Source organism: Arvicanthis niloticus, chromosome 8 (assembly GCF_011762505.2).
Source record: "Arvicanthis niloticus isolate mArvNil1 chromosome 8, mArvNil1.pat.X, whole genome shotgun sequence".
Taxonomy (NCBI): domain Eukaryota; kingdom Metazoa; phylum Chordata; class Mammalia; order Rodentia; family Muridae; genus Arvicanthis; species Arvicanthis niloticus.
In genome coordinates, this window is record NC_047665.1 from 3,588,701 (window position 1) to 3,610,349 (window position 21,649).

At 44.0% G+C, this 21,649-nt stretch overlaps 1 pseudogene; it reads right to left on the reverse strand.

Annotated features, from left to right (window-relative positions):
• Positions 1–8,139: 8,139 nt before the first annotated feature.
• LOC143443416 (large ribosomal subunit protein eL27 pseudogene) lies at positions 8,140–18,294 on the reverse strand (annotated as a pseudogene).
• Between the last annotated feature and the right edge of the window lie 3,355 nt (positions 18,295–21,649).

Sequence of the window (21,649 nt, forward strand, 5' to 3'; positions counted from 1 at the left end):
GTAGAGAAATCCCTCCTGCAGATCTGTCAGAGATGTTTTATGCATGGGGCTGTCACTTTTTCCTGCTTTAAAGGGTACTGTAGCATTCAAACACAAATCCAAATCAAAACCCATTTCCTCAGGTGCTTAATTGAATCAAAAGAAGAGTTGCCTCTAATTACCATCTGTCTCCTGATTACAGGTTATCTGTATTCATCCGTGACTAGTAATTCATAATTTATGAAGCCCTACACTGCCACTTGCCTTAATAGTCCCCCGTTTCAGAAAGCTGATGTTGTCAAGGGTGCTTAACACAATGCTTAGTAATGATGATGGGCCTCTATCAATTATTCCTAAAGTGAGTCATGTAAAGAAGAAAGCAATTTCCCAATTTTTCTGAGCATCCTCCTCAGAGCTCCTTGCAGAGGCACAGGGCTAGAAGGTGCAAAGCACACTCCAGTACCAAATCCAACGTCACTGAAAAGCTTGGACCTGTCGCCAGGATGTCCTTCTTGGCACCAAGCACCCAGCCTTCCAGTTTCTCAAGAACATCTTGAAAATGGTCCCATCAGGAAGATGGGTTCTGGAAAGATTTGAGCCAGTGTTTACAGTAGGTGAGTGACATTAATTGTTCCTATGAAGAAGCTGTTCCTGGACCCAAAGGCAGCTGGACATCTGCAAAATCACAATGTGGATGTCAGGAGTGCCAAACAGGAGGAGATGCCTAAGCAGAGTGGTTGGCTTGGATGTTGATCTAAGCCAAGATGCTCTCTTGGAGAAGAGAAGGTGAACTAAGTGTGTGTGATGCCGTGGGCTAACTGTCCTGGGTGATCTGGCACGGCTTCTGTGGCATGAGGTAAGCCACTTACCATTTTGAATGTGTTTTTCAAGGAAAGAATTAAGTTGAGCAGAACCCTTGTTTAGCTTGCTTCTGGCTCTGAGCTTCTGAGTTTCAACTATGTACTTTCCTTTCAGAAGCCCCTTGTGCTCCTGCTAAATCACATTTGTATTGAACATGCTCAGAAATTAATGGCATCCACGAGGCTGAGGGTTTCTAGGGTCAGATTCCTCCTTTCCTTGAACATTTCAACAATTCTTTTATTTGCCTTCAGGGCTTAGAGTTCACTAGCTGAAATATAGATCATGATTTTTCTCCACTTCTGCCTGGCCTTAACAATAAAAGTGGAATGCATGCAGTGCACTGAAAGAATTCAATAATCTTCAGACCAAGATGAACTTCGGTTCAAATACCAGCTCAGCTCCTCACTCCTAGTGACCTCATGTAATTATTTAAGAAATCTTCCTGTGTCAGTGTAGATAAACATGTCACACCTTGTAGATGTGTACAGTGTACATAAACATGTCACACTTTGTAGGTGTGTGTATAGTGTAGATAAATATGTCACACCACATAGACGTGTACCATTTAGATAATCATGTCATACCATGTAGATATATACTGCCTAGATAAACATGTCACACCATGTAGACATGTACAGTTTAAACATGTCATACCATGTAGATGTGTACAGTGTAGATAAACATGTCATACCATGTAAATATGTACTGTGTAGAGACATTATACCATGTAGATGTGTATAGTTTAAATAAACATGTCACACCATATAGATGTGTAATGTGTATATAAACATGTCACACCATGTAGATGTGTACAGTGTAGATAAACATGTCATACCATGTAAATTTGTACTGTGTAGATAAACATTATACCATGTAGGTGTGTACTGTGTGGATAAACACGTCACACCATATAGAATTCTTGATTGTTTGTTTGTTTGTTATTTGTTTTTCGAGACAGGGTTTCTTGTGTAGCCCTGGCTGTCCTGGAACTCACTCTGTAGACCAGGCTGGCTTCGAACTCAGAAATCCGCCTGAGTATTCTTGAGATAGAAAGCCTGCCAGTCAGAACTCAACCTCCACTCGTTGAGATTTCTACAACCATGTGGAGGCTTAACCTTGCACGTGAGTTTCAATCACTTCTTTCATTGTCTTCTTTCATACTGCCAAGCCACTCACGATGTGACCACATTATGAACATTCTGTCATGACCCATTCATGAGCACTCACGACGAGCATCTGTACCCAAATGCTTATGTGGCTATCACCTCTGATATGTTGGACTTCAACACTGTTGAGACTGCTATAGACTATGGGGGCTTTAGAAGTTGCACTAAATGTAATTTTTTTTTATTATGCTATCACTAGGTATGGCCCCCATAGACTCATGTGTTTGAACAAGCCTATGGAAGCCAGGGAATATCATGGTTTGAACATGCTTGGCCTAGAGAATGGCACTATTAGAAGGTGTTGCCCTGTTGGAGTTGGAGTGGAGAGATACACAGAGACAGAGAAATAGAGACAGAGAGAGAGAGAGACAGAGAGAGAGAGAGAGAGAGAGAGAGAGAGAGAGAGAGAGAGAGAGAGAGAGAGAGAGAATATGGAGTGTGGCCACACTGTTTGACTCACTGGGGTCTGCTGATGGTGTAGGGAAGTAGTGCTGAAGTTTAGCCCAGCATCACAAGGTAAACTGAGGAAGGCAGCGAGGGGCGGGCATATAGAGTCAGCAAGTGTGACCAAAACTACTTACTTTTGGCAATTTCTACCTTCTTTAACTCTTTGCTACTTTGTGGCTAAAAACCCCTGGCTTCTGGCAATTTAACTTCCACTGGCAGGGGACTAAGAAAAAAGCTTGGTGCGGGGCAGTGGTAGCACACGCCTTTAATCCCAGCACTTGTGAGGCAGAGGCAGGTGGATTTCTGAGTTCGAGGCCAGCCTGATCTACAGAGTGAGTTCCAGGACAGCCAGGGCTACACAGAGAAACCCTGTCTCAAAAAACAAAAACAAAACAAGAAAGAAAGAAAAAAAGCTTGGTTATCTGAGCTCTTTTCTCTCTGGCTCAAGGACCCTTCCAGAGTTTGTTAACTCTTCATGAGCCAGAGAGAAAAGAAAAGGAAGAAAGGGAAAAAGTCAAGCACACACATAAACACATAAACACAAATACACACTTTGGCCCAACCACCTGCTCCATTAATTCCTCAAGTATTCATGCATACTTACATACATACACATATATCTACACACATACCTATAGACAGACATATATAGATACATTTGGTGGAGATATATATGATATATATATTATGATACAAATATACGTACATTTGATGGATGGGGCAGAGCCCCAAATGCTACACTTTATTTTTCTCTCAGCCTTTTTGTACCTTCTTAGACAAAAGTTCTTTATAAAATTACTTCATAGATAAAATGTTACACAAAAGGGGAGTTACAGAAGGGTGTCTAAGGTTACAGAAGTAAGTTCAAAGCAGTGTTTTATTCTGTAAGGTCATTATAAGTTCAAAGCAACAGTGTCATTTGGCCTTGCTTTATCATAGTGCACATCTGTGGCTTCATCCTTGGACCTAACCTAGAATAATGTTTTTCCTTGATCACAAATCTGTCCTAAGACTATTTCTCTCCTTAGTATAATTATGAAAACTCATTGTACTCCTTATTATGCAGTCTTTACTTACTATCCTATGAGGAGGGGCACATTCTATTTTTGATTCTAACTTTATTACATCTTTCTAGCAATACAACTAAAACCGTCTCCTTAAACTGAGTTCCTAAAATTATTTGAATCAAATCAGAAATTCTATAAAGTCATTAATTCATCTTAACAGCATTAATTCATAAAAGTTCATCTTCGTGTTGATCTTTAGGAAATTTGCCCAATAACATGGGCTGATGCCCAGGAATCACTAGGCTACATAATAATGGCAGGAAAAGCACATCAGCAGTGAGAAGCAATGAAGACTCTGGGCTGGGCCTCTCCAGAGTGCACCCATCGCAGTCATACAAAACTGTGGGCCATCTCCAGGAAACTCACTTGCTTGCCTGAGCCTTTCCTAGGTGGTTTCTGACGGAAGTAGGGATCCTGACTTTTCAGAGTGTTCTGGGGTCTGTTTTTTAAGATGTTGTCCCTGAAGCTCAACATCAGCAACACTGCTTTTCTAACTCTGCCAATGTCATTTCAATGACTTTCTCTTCTGAATACCTAGAGTCAATGCTAGTTGCTTGTACATAGAAACTTTGCCTGAAATAGTAAAGCATGGGACAGCTTTTGCTCTCTGGTGACAAGCAGACAGAACACTAGCTACCAGGGGCAACAATGGTCACTGCCTGTGGTGGTTTGAATGAGAAATATTCCCCTACGCATGTTCTTGAACACTTGAACTTTTTGATGGTGCCGTTTCGGGATGCAGCAGAACCTTCAGGAAGCGTACCCTTGGGGGAGGAAATGTGTCACTGGGGTAAGTATTGAGAGTTTGTCCTCCCTCCCTCCCTCTTTCCCTCCCTCTGTTTTTCCCTCCCTCCCTCTCTCCCTCCCTCCTTCCCTCCCTTCCTCCCTCTTCCTCTCTCTTGCTTATGGGTAGAGATGTGACCTCTCAGCTTGTCATGGCCCCCCTGCCGCGATGGGCTGTCATCCCTCTGGAATTGCAAAGCTAAATCAGATCTTCCATAGTTTGCTTTTGGTCACAGTGTTTTATCACAGCAGCAAAATAACCAATGCGCTGCCATTTAGGGATCCTGTTGTTTAGTTGTCCACAGCTCTGCAGACTCAGCACCATTTGTGATCAAGTGTTACCAGGAGGCAGTGCAGCCACTAAGAAGTGGATTAGTTTATTATGTAGCAAGAGATACTGGAAACATGGTGTTTAAGGTTGATTTGTTGTAACAGGGCAGGAAAGACTTGTTCACAGGGAGAGCAAGGTGAAGCCCAAGGGAAACCTACTCATTTAAGAGAGAACTGAGAAACTTTCCAAGCCAGAGGGAGGGAGGACAGAGGACGGAAGAAGGGAAGGAAGAAAAAGGGTTGTAGAGAGAAGAGAAAAGAAAGACAGAGCAAGAAGGGGGGAGGAGGAGGGAGAGGGAAGAAGGAGATTTAAAACCCAGGGTGGCCTTAGCAAGGAAGAGCATCTTCCCTTGCAATAGAAGCACAAGGCAAATGAAGCATCCAGAGTCCAGGATAAGCATGAAGGAGACTGGAGTAATCATCATCTCAGCAAGCAGGAGTCACGTGGGAGTATCTACAGGGCTGAAGGGCTTGGAGAAAGGACATTTGATTTGTAAGCTGACAGTGTTTATTTTATGCCAGGTATTGTGTTAAGATCTTTCAATAACTGGTCTCATGTATATCAGTCTTATGAGACAAGTGACTTTATTTATTTATTTATTTATTTATTTATTTATTTATTTACTGAGACAGGGTTTTACTATACAACTCTGGATAACCTGGAACTGGCTATGTTGTCCAGGCTAAACTTGATCTCACAGAGATTCTCCTGCCTCTGCCTCCTGAGAGCTGGGATTGAACTCTCAGCTTCGTCTCTGAATTTTATGGGTGGAGAAGCAGACACCACTGGGATTTAAGGATGTAAATGGATTCTGTTGGGTACCACAGGGCAAGCCCAAGCACTCGCCATGCTCTACAGAATTTTTCTCAAGAGTGAGTGCTCTAAGGAATTTAAAGAGTGAGTCAACCTGAAATGAGTCAAATGGAAGAGGGAAATACAGGACACAGGGCCTCCTCAACCCCTAAACAGATGCAAAGATAAACTGCCTTTGCTGTTTGCATTGTTTTTTAATAAACACTAGCCAGAAATATCAAGCAACACTCAGAGGGAAGACAGCATTTTGCACAGCAAAATACAGTGAGACTTTGGACAACACAAAAACATTATACTTGGCTCCATTTCTTTTCTGGGATTCAGTTTCTTTTCGACTGTGCAGGCAGCTTGTGGGCAGTGTGAAGGCTCTGCCTTTGTTATCATCTAAAGCTTGCATTGAAGTACAGAAGCAGGGGAGGAGGGCTGCAGAGAGGCGAGCACTCAGTGGCTTAGCATGGGCTCTGCTCCTGCCTTGCAGAGAACCTGAGTTCATTCCCAACATCCATGTCAGGCTGCTCACAATTACCTGCAAGTCCAGCTTGGGGCACCCGACGCCTCTGAACTCCCTGGGCCCCTGCACTTAGGTGTGGCGCCCCTCGCCCCCCCCCCCCATACATCTTAAAGTAGCAGAGATGCTGCTTCCTGGGTTTCTGATTGGAAACCGGATTTCCTACTCTGGGGCCAAAGGGGTCAAAGTAATGTTAGGGAAGCTTGTTTCTAGGGCTGAGGTCACTGATGGCTGAAACCTGCTGATGCAAAGCTGTGGGGGGCGGGGGGGCATTGGCCTCAGTGCTCCAGTAGGGGGAATAGTTTATCTCAAAGGAAATATCATAATAGAGAAACACATACAAAAATTTAAACTCAGAAATAAAAGGAAACATAAAAAAATCACAAAGCAAAGAAATGAGGAGATTAGAGGCTCAGTAGTTAACAGCGCTGACTGCTCTTGCAGAGGATCTGGGTTCAATTCCCAGCACTCACATGGTGGCTGACAACTGTCTGTAACTCCAGTTTCAAGAGATCTGCTGCCTTCTTCTGACCTTCGAGGGCACCAGGTAAGAACATGGTGTATATACATGTAGGCAAATACATTATATATATGTACACACACACGCATGCACACACACATACATATATATGTACATATATATACATACACACACATACATATATATATATATATATATATATATATATATATATATATATATATATATATATATACATACATATGAACTTGCTGATAGAGGAGGGAAGAGCAAGGCACTCTGGCTGTGTGCATGGCCTGGTGGCTCAGCTCTCTAGAAAACATTTCCCCACTGGATATCCACACACTATTCATTGATGTTAACCTCAAAGAGATGACTGATTTCACGACAAAAGTCCTATTCAATCATTAACTACGCGAGCTCGAATATCACTCAAGCCCTCAATTAGAACACATCAATCTCCCCAAACCGAACCACACCAAAAATTTTATGCTGTGTGACCTGGCCTTCTGAAAATCCACCGAGACAATCAGAAAAGCCTCAGAAGATTCCTCATAAAACCAAGGGAAGGCCTGAACATTCCCTCCAGCTGTGTTTGCTGTGAGCTGCCATCTCCACAGGTCCTGCAGCTTAGCATACATCCCGTTAGCTTTGTTGTAGCTGACACCTCTGCTACGGGTGATGATGCTAACAGCTGCCTGAGTGCTCGTTCAGAGGAGACAGCACAAAGTTCACACTCTGTTAGAGACCTTCACTCAGACCAGCAGAAGTGACTGTTAGGAGACCACCCTTTTAGCAGTCTCTGGAGAGTCTAGAAGGCCGGTGATCCTGTGCAGACCACTGAGTGCACCCCTTCATTACAAATGAGCACACCCTGCTTCTTTATCTCATAGATACCCCAAGCCATCCTTGGAGACACTGGTTAAAGACAGACTCTGGTAACCATACTTGGTTGCTTTGCAAGAAAGCTGTTGCAAAACTCAATATCTTTATTAGTTGGGTGCTCTGTGTGTTGGGCCAAAAGGGTCTGGTATGCTGACTTATGCAAGGGTGTTAGTTATGTTTATATAAGGGTTTAAAAGATATTAGCCAAGTGTGGTATTTTAGGCTTGCAACCCCACAGTAGGGAGGCTGGGGCAAGAAAATGACACTTGAGGGAAACGTAGTTTTGTTGCCTAAGAAAATAAGGCCATTGCAATTACATTGAATGATCTAGTATGTATGCACCTGTAATCCCAGCACTTGGGAGGTAGAGGGTTCAAGGTTAGCCTGGGCACATGAGACACAGATTCAAACAAAAGTGAAAATGAATTAAAAAAAAAAAAAAAAAAAAACCAGAACCATATTGAAATGTTTAGGGTCCTGAAAATAATAATATATGAAAAAAGCCATAGGTTGTCCTCGTTTTAGGCCCCAGTTTTATAAAATCAGTATTATAATTGGTAATAGTACTCAGAATGTGCATAAATAAAAAAGTGTAGCAAGGTACTAAGTGTTGAATACTCAGGTAGAAATTCTAGTGGTTTTAATTTCTTCCCAGTACTTTTTCTGGTTTCCCGTGGTTATTAGGATTTTAAGTAAAACTTTCCATGATGAACATTGACTTTTCTGTGGTTGGTAAGATTTCAACCAGGTTAGGGCATGATCCTCTTCCTATGTCTCCAAAATTGCTCAAAATGAGATGGAGGGGCTGGCAGGATGGCTCAGTCAGTAGCGTACTTGCTTAAGCACAAGGGCCTGAGTTCAGCCTCTGGAATCTTGTACAAGCTGGGCCAGGCAACCCCAGCATTAAGGAGGATGCCAGCCAATTTAGCTGCCATCAGTGTGCTTCTGATGGAGAGATGGATCCTGCATCAAAAACCAATGTGCAGAGAAGTTAAAGAAGACACCTGACATTGACTTCCAGCCTTCACATGCATGCACATACATGTGCACACACGAATACACTTAGGTGTGCACATCTGTACACACAAAATGTTTTTAAAATAAGATTTAGATCCCTCTAAATAGTTATACTCCTGTTGGGATTATTTGAATGATTGCCAAGACTAGACAGTAAGAACAGAGTTCAGTTAACAGGTCCCTCAGGAGTTTAGAATCAACTCAACCTTCTGGTGACAGACAGGTGGGATTCTGTAGGTGTGGCTGGGGACTGAGGCTCTTTGATTCTTATGAGCTCTTTAGGACAGCAGCTGCTGTTGGCCTATGGACCACACTCAGAGTGACAGTAAAAAATCTCATTGAGACACAGCGGCTATCCTTTACAATTTGGGGGATTGACTGAAAGCAAGTGAGCTACCCAGACCAGAATGGGTGTGTGGAAGTTGCTTTCTGGGTGAATATACTGGGGTTTCAGAGTCACTGGGAGATTAACAAATGACTTCATGGAGTACAATATGGGTATAAAATATAAAATATATATGCTTTTAAAATGTGTGTATTTCTGATGAACTTTGTCTTTTTTAAGACTTACACGCTTCCAAGGTTAGCCTTGAACTCACTGCATAGCTGAAGATATCCTTGAACTCCTGGTTTTCCTGGCTCTATTTCCTCAGTGCTGTGACTGCAGGCACACATGTATCAACACGCCTAGTTTATGTGGTGCCAGGCAAGTACTCTGACAACCAAGCTGTCTCCCAGATCAACTGGTGAGCGTTGTTCAGGAAGCTCTCAGGCATTGTGTGGAGTCTTCCTTGATGGGGTTGGATCAGTGATCAAAAGCACAAGCCACCAATTCTTTCTCTTCTTCTTTTCTTCTCCCTTTTCATAAAATCTCCGGTCTCTGTGTGTAGGCTCAGTAATAAGAGAAGCCAGGGGGTCTCTGTGGATCCCAGGAAATGCTCTATCGAATCTACAATTAGACAAGAGCCTATTGTCTCATGCAAAAAGCAAATCCCATACACTAATCCAGCAGAAAGCTATCTAGCGTTTAACAAGATCCCTTAGTGTCCTACCATAGGAGTCTCATCTCATCTCATGGCAGATAAACTGAATTAGGCAAGAACCAAAAGTTTTTTGGTAAGAGTACATAAATCCTGTGATGCAAACTCGTGGACTTTAGGCAGTCCCAGGGACTTTGAAGAATAAAAATATTTAGTGAGGAGAACAAGATAATTAACTGGTATTATGGAAACAGATGTGCCTCTCCCAGCAGTGGTGAGTTCTGTGTGCTTGACATCTCACTCTCAGGACCCAAAAAGTGTGTCTGTGAGATGGCTCAGCAGGTGGAGACACCTTGCAGGCCTAGGGACCTAGTCGGTATGGATTCCTGTGATCCGTGTAAAGGTGTAGGGGAAAGAGGACTTTGCAGACTTGTGCTCTGACCATGTGCGTGCCATGGCACATGTGCCTGTCCCCATAATATCATGCATACGTGCACACACAATAATAAATAATATTAAAATGGAATAGATAAAAAATAAGAACCATTGCCAGAGGCTGGAGTGGGGGCTGGAGGGAAGGACTGCTGACACCCCAGGTTCCCAGAGTGAGGAGATGTTCTAAGGTTTGACAATGGCCATAACTGCGTAGCCTAAATGATATACTAAAGGCACTAAGCTGTACAGTTTAAGATGGAGCCAAAGCAACGCCCCCCCCCCCACCCCCACACCCAGCCCAGAGGGATCCGCAGTGTTAGCCAGATCCACGGTGTGCCCGCTGTCAGTGTGGCTGCCTGCCACAACAATAAAAAGGAAAATCACAATGAAAGCAAAATTACAAGGACCTTTAAAACCAAAGCCAGGAGCCTTTTAGTGAATAGGCTTTCTGTACAATGCCAGCTGCTCCTGCTCCCCGGAAAGTGAACTCCAGTCAACTCTAACCTTTGACTTGATACTGATGTCCACTTTCGCCATTCTTGGAATTCAGAAGCTACTAGAACCTGTTTTCCCAAGTGGCAACTCCTGTAATTTTAGAGTCTGAGTTGACTGGCACACCTACCTTCTGGTTCTGGTTGTTACAACAGGGTGTGGAAATTTAGTGAGGTCCACAGCATTTGCTGTATGTATGCTTCTGGGATGTGCCATTGGGTTTGTGTTTCATGAAGTGGTTGTAATCAGCAAAACCAGCCAGGAGCTCAGCATTGACCATTTAGTAACCCAGACATTTGGCAATGTGTTTAGCCCCTTAAAAAAAAAGGATTAAAGGATTTATTTTTATTTGCACTCTCTCTCTCTCTCTCTCTCTCTCTCTCTCTCTCTCTCTCTCTCTTTCTGTGTGTGTGTGTTTGTGTTTGTGTGTGTATGCTTCAGTGGGTGATGTTCTTGTTAGTCAAGTAGGAAAACCTGAGTCTCGGAGGACGTTTATAGAAGCTGAGTGTAGCGATATATGTGTGTAATGTTGGCACTTGGAGAGTAAGCTTAGAAGCCTTGACTCTTGGGGTGAGAGACTTTGTTATGGTTTGCATATGCTCCGCCCAGAGAGTGGCACTATTAGAAGGTGTGGTCCTGTTGGAGTAGGTGTGTCACTGTGGGTGTGGGCTTTAAGACCCTCATCCTAGCTGCCTGGAATTCTGTATTTTGCTAGCAGCCTACAGATGAAGATGTAGAACTCTCAGCTTCTCCTGCACCATGCTTGCCTGGATGCTGCCATGCTCCTGCCTTAGTGATAATGGACTGAACCTCTGAACCTGTAAGCCAGCCCCAATTAAATGTTGTCCTTGGCCATGGTGTCTGTTCACAGCAGCAAAACTCTAACTAAGATAGACTTCAACAAGACTCCTGAGTGAAGTTTCTTTTTCTTCATGTCTCTTGAATTGTGCTCTGTCTATCCTTCCTCAGTGCTAGAGTGTCTGAGCACTGAGGGCTGTAAATACTATCTCACTTCATTCCCCCCCATTGCTCTGTTTATGCCCGACTTAGATATTTCACACACTAGTATTTCCCATCACCCTTCACTCTAGCTCTTCTCTCTTAGGAGATGCCATCATCAAAGAGTGCTACGATCCACACATCTCTCTCCTGGGCTTATCCAACATCAGCAGCTCCCTAGTTCCTGTAGGCAATGGGCAAACTCCTTACAGTCTGTGAAGACTCTGAAGCAGGGCCTGGAGAGATGGCCTAGTGGTTAAGGGTAGGCACTGCTCTTACAGGTGACTGGAGTTTGTTTCCCAGTTGTGGGCACCTCACAACCACCTATAACTCTAGCTACAGGGAACTCTAGCTATATCTGACACCCTCTGTGAGCCTGTACAGGCACTCACACATACACATGGCACACACACATACACAGAGATGTACACATGTGTGTGTAAGAATGAATCCTTTTTAAAGACCCTGAAAATAGACCAGCTCATTACTTCAGACACTTCCTTGTGGCTGGCTTGAGCCTGTGGGGTAGCCCCAGCCTTTTACTGTATTTTCTTAGCATCTCCCCTGCCTCTGTGGCTTTCCTTGTGTTGTTATTTCGAGTCACCAGGCTTTTCTTGCTGTGAAGGTTGCCTGCATAGAGACAGTGTGCCTTCCATGCAGGATAGTTCCCAAAAGAATGTGAAAATAGCCATGAACTGTGCATGTCCTAAGTGTGACCTTCGAGGTCCATTGTCAGCTGAAAACCTGCAATTTTCTGGGAATCTCACAAACAAGGCTTAAATTTATTTGATTACAGTAAAAGCATGTCTTAACTCTCTTGTGACCCCATGATCTCATTTGCCACCCCACCCCAATATCCTTAGCAAGCCCTGAGATCTAACTTCAGAAGCCACCACAAATCATATACAGAGCTATTGTAAAGACGAACTTGGCTTTCACTTGAGAGGCATACACACACACTCTTCTTTACACACACACTCTTCTTTACACACACACTCTTCTTTACACACACACTCTTCTTTAAATAATGTTTAGACTTACCGAGTGTGTGTATGTGGGGTGTGTGTGTGTGTGTTCATATACGACCTGTATGAGTTCAGGTGTGTGCATGCCAGGACAAGCATGTGACAATCAGAGATCATATGGGGACAGCTTTTTCCCTCCATCCTGGAATTGAACTCAGGTGATTTGTCTTGGCAGCAAGTGCCTTTACTGGCTAGGCCATATTGCTTTTCTCCCTCTCCCCTCCCCTCCCCTCCCCTCCCCTCCCCTCCCCTCCCCTCCCCTCCCCTCCCCTCCCCTCCTCTTCTCTCCTGTCCTCTCCTCTCCTCTCCTCTCCTTTCTTCCCCTCTCCTCTCCTCCTCTCTTCACTCTTCCTCCTCCTTCTTTCCTTTTTGGGACACAGTCTCATGTAGCCCAGGCTAACCTCAGACTTGCTATGTAGCTGAGGATGACTTTGAATGCCTGCTCTGCTTACCTCTTTCTCCCTAGTCCTGGGATTTGAGGCAGGTTCGACTACACCCACAACATCTTTCCTACTATTAAAGCCTATGCTTAAATCTACAATAAAATTATGTGTGTCCATGCATGTGTGTGGTGTGTGTGTGTTATATACATGAGTGCACGTATGCAAGTGTGCTCTCCCACAGGTTGACATCAAGATGTAGTTCTCACTTGCTCACCACTTTATCTTTGAGACAGGGTCTCTTGCTAAACTCAGAGATGGCATTTTGGCTATACTGGTAGCCAGTAAGTACCCACAGACCCTCCTGTCTCTACTCCCCCAGTGGTGGCATTGGGAGCATGTATTGCTGGGCCCAGCTTTTATGTGGGTGCTAGATCCAAACTCAGGCCTTCATGTTTGTATAGCAAACCCTTCACCCACGGAGCCATCCCCGCAGCCTGTCAACTCTTCTATTAATAAGACCTAACTCTGTTGGTGCTGATTTGTTATGAGCTTCCTATCTGTGGTGAATGCCTGTTTGTGGGGCTTCTAGGAGCTATCCTCACCTCTGTGGACCAGCTCAGATTAAATTGTGGTAATCAGAGCACCAATTGCCAATCTTTAGAAAAATAGGTTATCACAATTTAATTATTTAGATCAGGGAATTCTGCACCTAAGAGTTTATCTAAAGAAATGTTTGCAGGGACTGAAGAGATGGCTCAGTGGTTAAGAGCACTGAGTGCTCGCTCTTTCAGAGGACCCAAGTCTAGTTCCTATCACCTACATGGTGGCTCACAGCTGTCTGTAACTCCAGTTCCAGGGAACAAGATGCCCTCTTCTTGCCTCTGCAAGTACAAGGCTGTGTTGTTCATACATACATGCAGGCAAAGTACTCCTATAAAAGAAAAGCATTTAAAAAATATTTGCTGCAATGAAACATCATGATTAAAGCAACTTGTAGAGGGAAGGGCTTATCTGGCAGACACGTGTTTCCAGATGGCACTCCATCATTGGAGGAAGTCAGGACAGAAACTCAAGCAGGACTGGAACCTGGAGGCAGGTGATGCAGAGGCCTTGGATGGGGTGCTGTTTACTGTCTTGCTTATTATGGCTTGCTCAACGTGCTTTCTTATAGAACCAGGACCACTGGCTCAGGGAAGGTACCACCCACATGGGCGGGGCCCTCCCCCATCAATCACTAATTAAGAAAGTGTCCTACAGGTTTCCCTACAGCCCAATCTTATAGGGCCTTTTTCTTAACTGAAGTTCCCTCCTCTCAGAAGACTTTATCCTGTGTTAAGTTGGCACAAAACTATCCAGGACAATTTGCAGATAAGATTAGGTGTGTACAGTGATAGAGAACTTGTGTGGAATCTCTATCCCCAGGAAGGTCAAAGAAAAATAGAAAGAAAAGCTTGTCTATCTATAAATATAAATGTAATTGCCGTTATAAGGCAAGTTCAATGCACCGAGCTACATAGCAGTCCTTATTTTATCTTGAGATCAAATCTCCCTAACTTGGCCTTGAACCTGTGATGCCCCTGTTCAGTTCCCAGGGTGTCTGGGATTCCAGGTATGCTCCACCTCATCCAGATAGCATTAAATGATTTTTTAAAAGGACTAGAATAATTGTTCACTGGGATTGGGGATCACTGTACCGCCATGTGGGTTTCTGTGGTGCTGGGGATGAAACCAGTGCACCCCAGAAGAGGGTCAGGAATTGCAGGCCATGATTTTGCAGCTGGTGGACTACATGAGACCCTGTCTGTGGGGCGCAAGGAGGAAGCTCCTTCACAGGACCCTGAGTTTGTGTCTGTATGGACACAGTGTAAAAGAAAACTATAATAATTACTCTATGTATTTCCAGAATCATATACTTAATGCCTGTCCCAAAGAGATCGACAACCACGCAAGGTAGTCCTTGTTCAGTGTGTGCTTGCCTCCCATATCCTAAGGGAAGAATATTTTACAACCATGGATCAGGCACATACTCTCTAAGGTTCCTCTGACCTTCCACTTTGGAGGGGAAAGTGCCCTTTAAGCCAGGATTTCCAGGCTCACCAGTTCATTAATTTTAGGGCTGCAAGGTCACTGCAGAGAAACCACGTGGTGAATTGCATTTTAATTTGAGCAAATTAGCATGCTTCAAGGCTAGTCTGAAGTGTGTGTGTGTTTAAGAGTTAATGAAAGGAAATTCTGGTCTTTGTTTCTAATTAATTTTCTCTATTCTCATTTGCATTTTATTTGTTGAAGTCCTGGCTAGGCTTTGTCTGGTGAAACAAGAACTCCCCAGGGAATGGGGCTGTTCTCCAATTTGAACATACACTTGTGATATGGAGCTTCTTGGAAGAAGGGGGCCTGGGGTTGATGCACTGTGTGGCTGCATTCTGCATCTCAATCAGCCCTTCCAGTTAGAAGCTGCTTTGAACCCTTCTGGTGGCTGAGCAACAAGGAGTTGCTCGGTACCTTCATCACTGTGATGCGTTTTCTTTGTGTGTGTGTATGGTTGTTGTTGTTGTTGCTGTTGTCATCGCAGCTTTGGAATCCTTTTGATAAATCTGCCACAATTTCAAAGTTGGGGCGAGATCAGCCTTATGAGATCCACAGCCCCAACCCAGGTGATTCCTGTCCTTGAGGGAACAGGTATGATTCCCTACCAGTCCCTGAGGCTCAGGCCACAAGAAGGCTGGGCTGTTAATGTCCCCAGTACTGCTGGAGCTGGCCTTAGGCTCTTCCAGTCACTGTTGCCCAAGTTTGTAGATGATCTCTGTTCTAGAAGTTAATCATTTATGGCCAATTTGCTTGGCTGTTCCCTGTGCTTTGAGTTGGAAATTAGCTTGAAGAGCTATGAGGACTCTGTGGCCTAATCCATGCTCCCCACCCCCACCCCCGGTCCCTAGTGTTTCCTCTACAGCACTCCTCTGTCACCTTCTGTCACCCTCTGATCTCCCCTGTCACCTAAACACATAGATCCAACCTTCCTTCACCTGTCAGAAATCACAGCGGTGCCAAGAAGGTGGTTGTCAGCTTATGTCTGAACAAGGTAGCTGCAGGGCCATTGCCTGCTCAGGCCCTGATGACAGCTCATTAGTCCCTCACTGAGAAACTCAGGTGTGCCAAGTATGCAGCCTCTCTCTATTATATCTCTACTACATCTCCTGCCAAAAATCCATCTCCTCTCACGTTTGGGTATCAGGTAGCTCTGGACCTTTGAAAGGACCTCGGGGATCCAACTGAGTTCACACTGATTTAGAACAACCTTCAAGTGTTCAGTCCTGCTAACTGGCCTCACGGGAAAAGGCTACTAGAACCTCTTCCCCATCTCCACCCTCCCCCAGAAATGCTTCCCAGGTCTACAGACATGAAGGGACAAGGAGAGAAGTCACCGTGAAGTGAGTGGGTCTTAGTAGCTGGTACCCTAACTCTGAGGAGAAGTACCATCTTTCCCCCTCCTTTGCTGAACATATATATTTTTTCTCACACAATATATCCTGATTATGGTTTCTCCTCCCTCTATTCCACCCAGCTCTTCTCTTCTTTCTCTCCCATTTGGATCCATCCCCTTCTGTCACCCATTAGGAAACAAACAAGCGTCTAGGGGATAATAATAAAATATAGTAGTATAATATAATTAGGTTTTAAGAAAAACCTAACTCATTGGAATTTGATGAAGGCAAAACCAAACAAAACAACAAACAGGAAAAGAGCCCAAGAACAGGCACAAGGAGCAGAGACCCACTCACTTACATACTCAGAAATCCTGTAAAATAAAGAACATTAAACTTGAAGCCATAATGTATATGCAAAGTGTGCCATTCTGTGGGTTTCTCTGAGCCTTGAGGGGAGGGATTTCATGGAGACATCCAGTTTAGGGCCGAGTGGTTCACTCTCAGCGTAAGGGAGTCTTTGCTCCCATCTGGTGAAGGAGGGAACTTCTCCAACATGGCTGAGCAAGGCACTTATCTATGAGTGTGGCAGAATGTCATTAGGAGTCATTTTATTGCTTCTGTTTTGTTTGTTTGTTGTTGGTTTTGTGTGTCTGTCTTATTGTTTGTTTTACAACAGTAGTCTTTGGTTTTACCCTACGTTCTTGGGCTATTTAGTCTCAGGTTCTTGGTTACCCAAGCTGTGTCAGACCCGGGTTCCCTCCTGTAGAGTGGGTCTTCAGTGGAATCATATACTGGTTGTCCACTCCTGCAAACATTGCAGTAGCATATCTTGTAGGCAGAACATGGCTGTAGACCAACGGCTTTGTAGCCAGGTGGTGTTTATGTTTCTACTTCGGTTGCACATATCAAAAGAAGGAAGGAAGACTACCTTCCTGTACCCCCAAACACTATGCTCAGTGAGTTGTATGGGTGTTACCTTCATCAATGGAGACTTGCTGTCAGTTTGGGGAAAGCAAACTATACTCTTTGCAACTCTTTGGGTTGTTGGGGGTTCCCAATGGACCCCTTTAGCCAGCAACTCAGATGTAGCCCAATCCTGGTCCTGGAAGCTTCATTTGGTGACAAGAGATGGCTAGTTGGGTCTCTGACTCCTCTTATTTTGCAATCCCAGTTAGGTAGCTTTCATTTATGTATATATTTTAAGAAGCTACTGTATTGCTAGGTTTCTACACTACCCCTCTGCCGTTCCCAATACACTCCTGCTCTATTAAAGGCATGATCACTTGAGAGCAGGCTGATGGCCTGAGAGAGGAGGGAAGGCAGGAACAGTAGGTTGATGGAGACCCCAGCCCAATGTGAGTGTGACAAGAACAGACTCTCAGGAGGCAGCTTCACTGAGCAGCTCCCTTAATAGGGGTGGGGGAAACGAAGGCTATTGAAACCTTTGAGGGGTGAGTAGGAGCTATGGGGTGAGTGTACATCATTGGCCAGGGCCAGGGTGCTAGGGCTGCCTCATTTGCATAAGGAGGAATTGCAGGTCCTGCTGAACATGACCTTATAAGGGGAAGGAAAGTTTAACCTGGCTACAAGACTATGTCTTGACCACCTCTGGTGCTAAGGTAAGGGCATAGGTCTGTGCACCAGGACACATAGACCCAGGGCAGGGAGGGAGAAGTCCTACTTCTGCTGTCTCAGGATGAGTTTTGACAGGCCTTTATCCCACTCTTGCTACAGGCCAGCTCCCTTTCCCTAGCTCTTCTGGCCCCGCATTCCTGAAATGGTCCTTTAAAAAATTAATGATGAAACAAAAATATACTTAAAAGCAAGCAACCATTTGTTCTTCCCTGTCTTGTATGGCTCTTCAAACTTGACCTTGGCCTCCCTCCTGGCCTTGCGTTTCAAAGCTGGGTCCCTGAACACATCCTTGTTGACAACAGTTTTGTCCAAGGGGATATCCACAGAGTACCTTGTGGGCATAAGGCGGGTTGTAGTTATGAACTTTCACAGAAGACTCGATCTTGGATCTCTTGGTGATTTTCTTCTTGCCCATGGCAGCTGTCACTTTTCGGGGGTAGCTGTCAATCCCAGCCACCAGGGCATAGCTGTAAGGGTGGTCTGAGGTGTCATCATCAACGTTCTTCACGATGATGACTTTTCAGCCAAGTAGCATCCAACCAGAATCAGCACCACTTTCCGGGGTTCCAGGAACTGTCTCATTTTGACAGCAAGAAGCGGGCACCCAGCAGAAAGGGAAGAAGGACAGTCTGCTAGCCTTTCACCTTGTGGGGAGCAAATGGTCCTTAATTGTAGCTGTCTCTCCCTGTATTCCCCATTGTCTCCCCCTCTTCTCTTCCCCTCTCCATTTGGTCCTCTCATTCCAGCTCTTCCCCCATCCATCTATAACTATCTATTCTGTGTCCTGTTCCTAGGGAGATCCATCTGCTTCTGCCCCCCATCCCCAACCTAGCCCCTTAATCTATGCCTAACCTCTGTGGTGCTATGGATTGTACCTTGGTTACCATTGACTTAACAGCTAATATACACATATAAACTAATACGTGCCATATTTGTCTTTCTTTGCCTGGGTTATTCCACCAAGGGTGATGTTCTTTTCTAGTTCCATTTATTCGTCTGCAAATTTCATAATTTTTTGAATGATTAAGTAATGCTCCATTGTGTAAATGTACCACATTTCCTTTATCCATTTTCTGTTGTGGGACATCTAAGTTGTTTTCAACTTCTGGCAATTGTGAATAAAGCAACAATGAACATAGCAGAGCAAGTGTCTTTATGGTAGGATGAAGAGACCTTTGGATATATGTCCAAGAAGAGTATAGTTGAATCTTGAGGTAAATCAGTTCCCATCTTTCTGAGGAACCACCACACTGATTTCCATAGTGGCTATTTAAGTTTGCACTCTCACCAGCAATGGAGGAGTGTTCCCCTTGCTCCACATCCTCATTGCCTTCGGGTTTTACTGCTGTGAAGAGACACAATAACCAAGGCATTTCTTATAAGGACAACATTTAATTGGTCCTGGCTTACATAGGTTCAGAACTTCAATCCATTATCATCAAGGAGGGAGCACGGCAGTATCCAGGCAGGCATGGTGCAGGAGGAGCTAAGAGTTCTACATCTTCATCTGAAGGCTTCTAGCAGAATACTGACTTCCAGGCAGCTAGGATGAGGGTCTCAAAGCCCACACCCACAGTGACACACCCACTCCAACAGGGCCACAGCTTCTAGTAGTGCCAATCCCTGGGCCGAGAATATCCAAACCATAAAACTCAACAGCACGAGCTGTCACTTGTTTTCTGGATCTTCACAATTCTGATAGGTGTAAGATGAAATCTCAAAGTAGTTTTGATTCACATTTCCGTGGCGACTAATGATGTTAAACATTTCTTTAAGTGTTTCTCAGCCATTGAATTTTCTGTTTTGAATTCTCTGTTAAGATCTGCACCTCACTTTTAAAATTTGAGTTATTTCTTTTTTCTTGCTATCTAGTTTTGTTTTTAAATTCCTTACATAGTTTGGATATTAGTCCTCTAATCGATGTGGAGTTGGCAAAAATCTTTTCCTATTCTGTAGCTGTCACTTTATCTGGATGACAGTGTCCTCTGCCGTGTAGAGGCTTTTCAGTTTCATAAGGTCCCATTGATTAATGTTGATCTTAGTGCCTGTGCTAGCAGGGTTCTGTTCAGAAAGTCTTTCCCTTTGCCAGTGAGTCCAAGGTTACTCCCCACTTTCTCTTTCATCAGGTTCAGGTTATCTGGTTTTATGTTGAGGTCTTTGATCCATTTGCAGTTGAGTTTTAGGCAGTGTGGTAAATATGGATCTTGCATTCTCCTACATGCAACTGTCCAGTTTGTTCAGCACCATTTGGTGAGATACTATCTTTTTTCTGAAGAAGCCCCATGTTTAAAACAACTTCAAGCCAGTGTACTGGGACTCTAAAACTGGAAACTCATGTAGAGAAATTTTCCTAAATGTGATCACCATCCAAACAGTTTTTATGGCATCATATATAAAGGGTAAGATGCTTAAAGAACCTTTTATACTGTCTTGTTTTTCATGTTACAGCACCTTTGTCACACCGCTAACACTACCGATGGCAACGTCACCACAGTATCTCAGGAAGGCCACCACGTTTGCTTCTGCCTTTCATTCATTTTTACATTAGCTTCCCTGAAGTGTATGAGGCTGCTAACAATATTTCTCAGTGTTCAAAGTTTTAGATTTTGATGTGTCTTTTATTTCTCTTGTATCTGCACCTAATTTTCCATCTTTAAAAATGTTAATAAAGAGGGATCCTGAGATCCTTTAAGACTTAAGAGAGCTCAGTTGATAGATCTGCTCCTGGTCCCAAGTGACATGGAACTTGCAACTACTGAGATGCTTCTGGAAAAAGTAATTTAGTGGATCTTTTAAACAGTGGAGTTTTAATGTGGAGGCTAAGTGTTCACCCATAGAAGTACGCCCCAATCTCCTTTACTGAGTTTGTTTACACAGCAAACTTCTGTCACTTTCTTTCTCTCTCTCTCTCTCTCTCGCTCGCGCTCTCTCTCTCTCTTTCTCTTCTTTCTTTTCTTTCTTTCTTTCTTTCTTTCTTTCTTTCTTTCTTTCTTTCTTTCCCTTTTTGAGACAGGGCCCCACTATGTAGCCCTGGCTGTCCTAGAACTCACCATGTAGACCAGACTGGCTTCAGACAGGAAGATGTCTCTTTACCTCTGCCTTCCAATAGCAGAAACTAAAGACTTGTACCACCATGCCTGGCTTATATAGCAAGTTTCAACCCAATTGCTAGAAATTACACATTTGAGTCCAAGGAAAGTCAGAAAGCACTAGAGATTTCTATCATGACTCCATGTTTGGAGTCTCCGGTTTCTATAGAATAAGATTTCTGGTGGGGACATGCACGTCCCACACATTAAGCCACTGCTTGGAAATCTCTAAAAAAAATAAATAAAAAATGCAGAGAGCAGCCTTCAGTAATGAAGCTGTGTCATAGGGATAATTTGGCTGCTTCTTAAGAACAGTTAGTTACTAGGTACAGCCAAAACTGGTGTTTGTCTTCTAACAGATCATAACACCAGGTGGCACAGAGAAGAGAGGAAAGCAGTGTGCTTCAGAGAGGGTTGTTGTGTTATGCAAAAGGCATGGATCCCACAGGAGGTCACGTGTCTTCTCTACTGTTCAGCTGGGACTCGTCTGGTGCTTGGTAGCAGTAACTGGGGGAATACCAGATTGGAAGAACCTACTTGTCCAGTTCCACGTATCCCCAAAGATAAAAATGCCTGTGGGATCCAAAGTAACACAGACCTGGTTGCAACATTGTCGAGGTTCTCAAACTGTTGTCAGACAGGTGTTTGGACAGAAGCCCCAGGATTTCTGAACCAGCACCTCTAGATTAGAATGTGAGACTTTGCATCTCGAACAGTTTCCCTGGTGAAGCTGCTTCTGTCATCCAGAAGCCACCAGACTGCATCTGTTCCTCTTTGTTCACATCTTTCGACAAGGGAGTTGGCCACTATCACTTGCCGTTTTGGCAGAGACAGAAAGGCAGACAGAG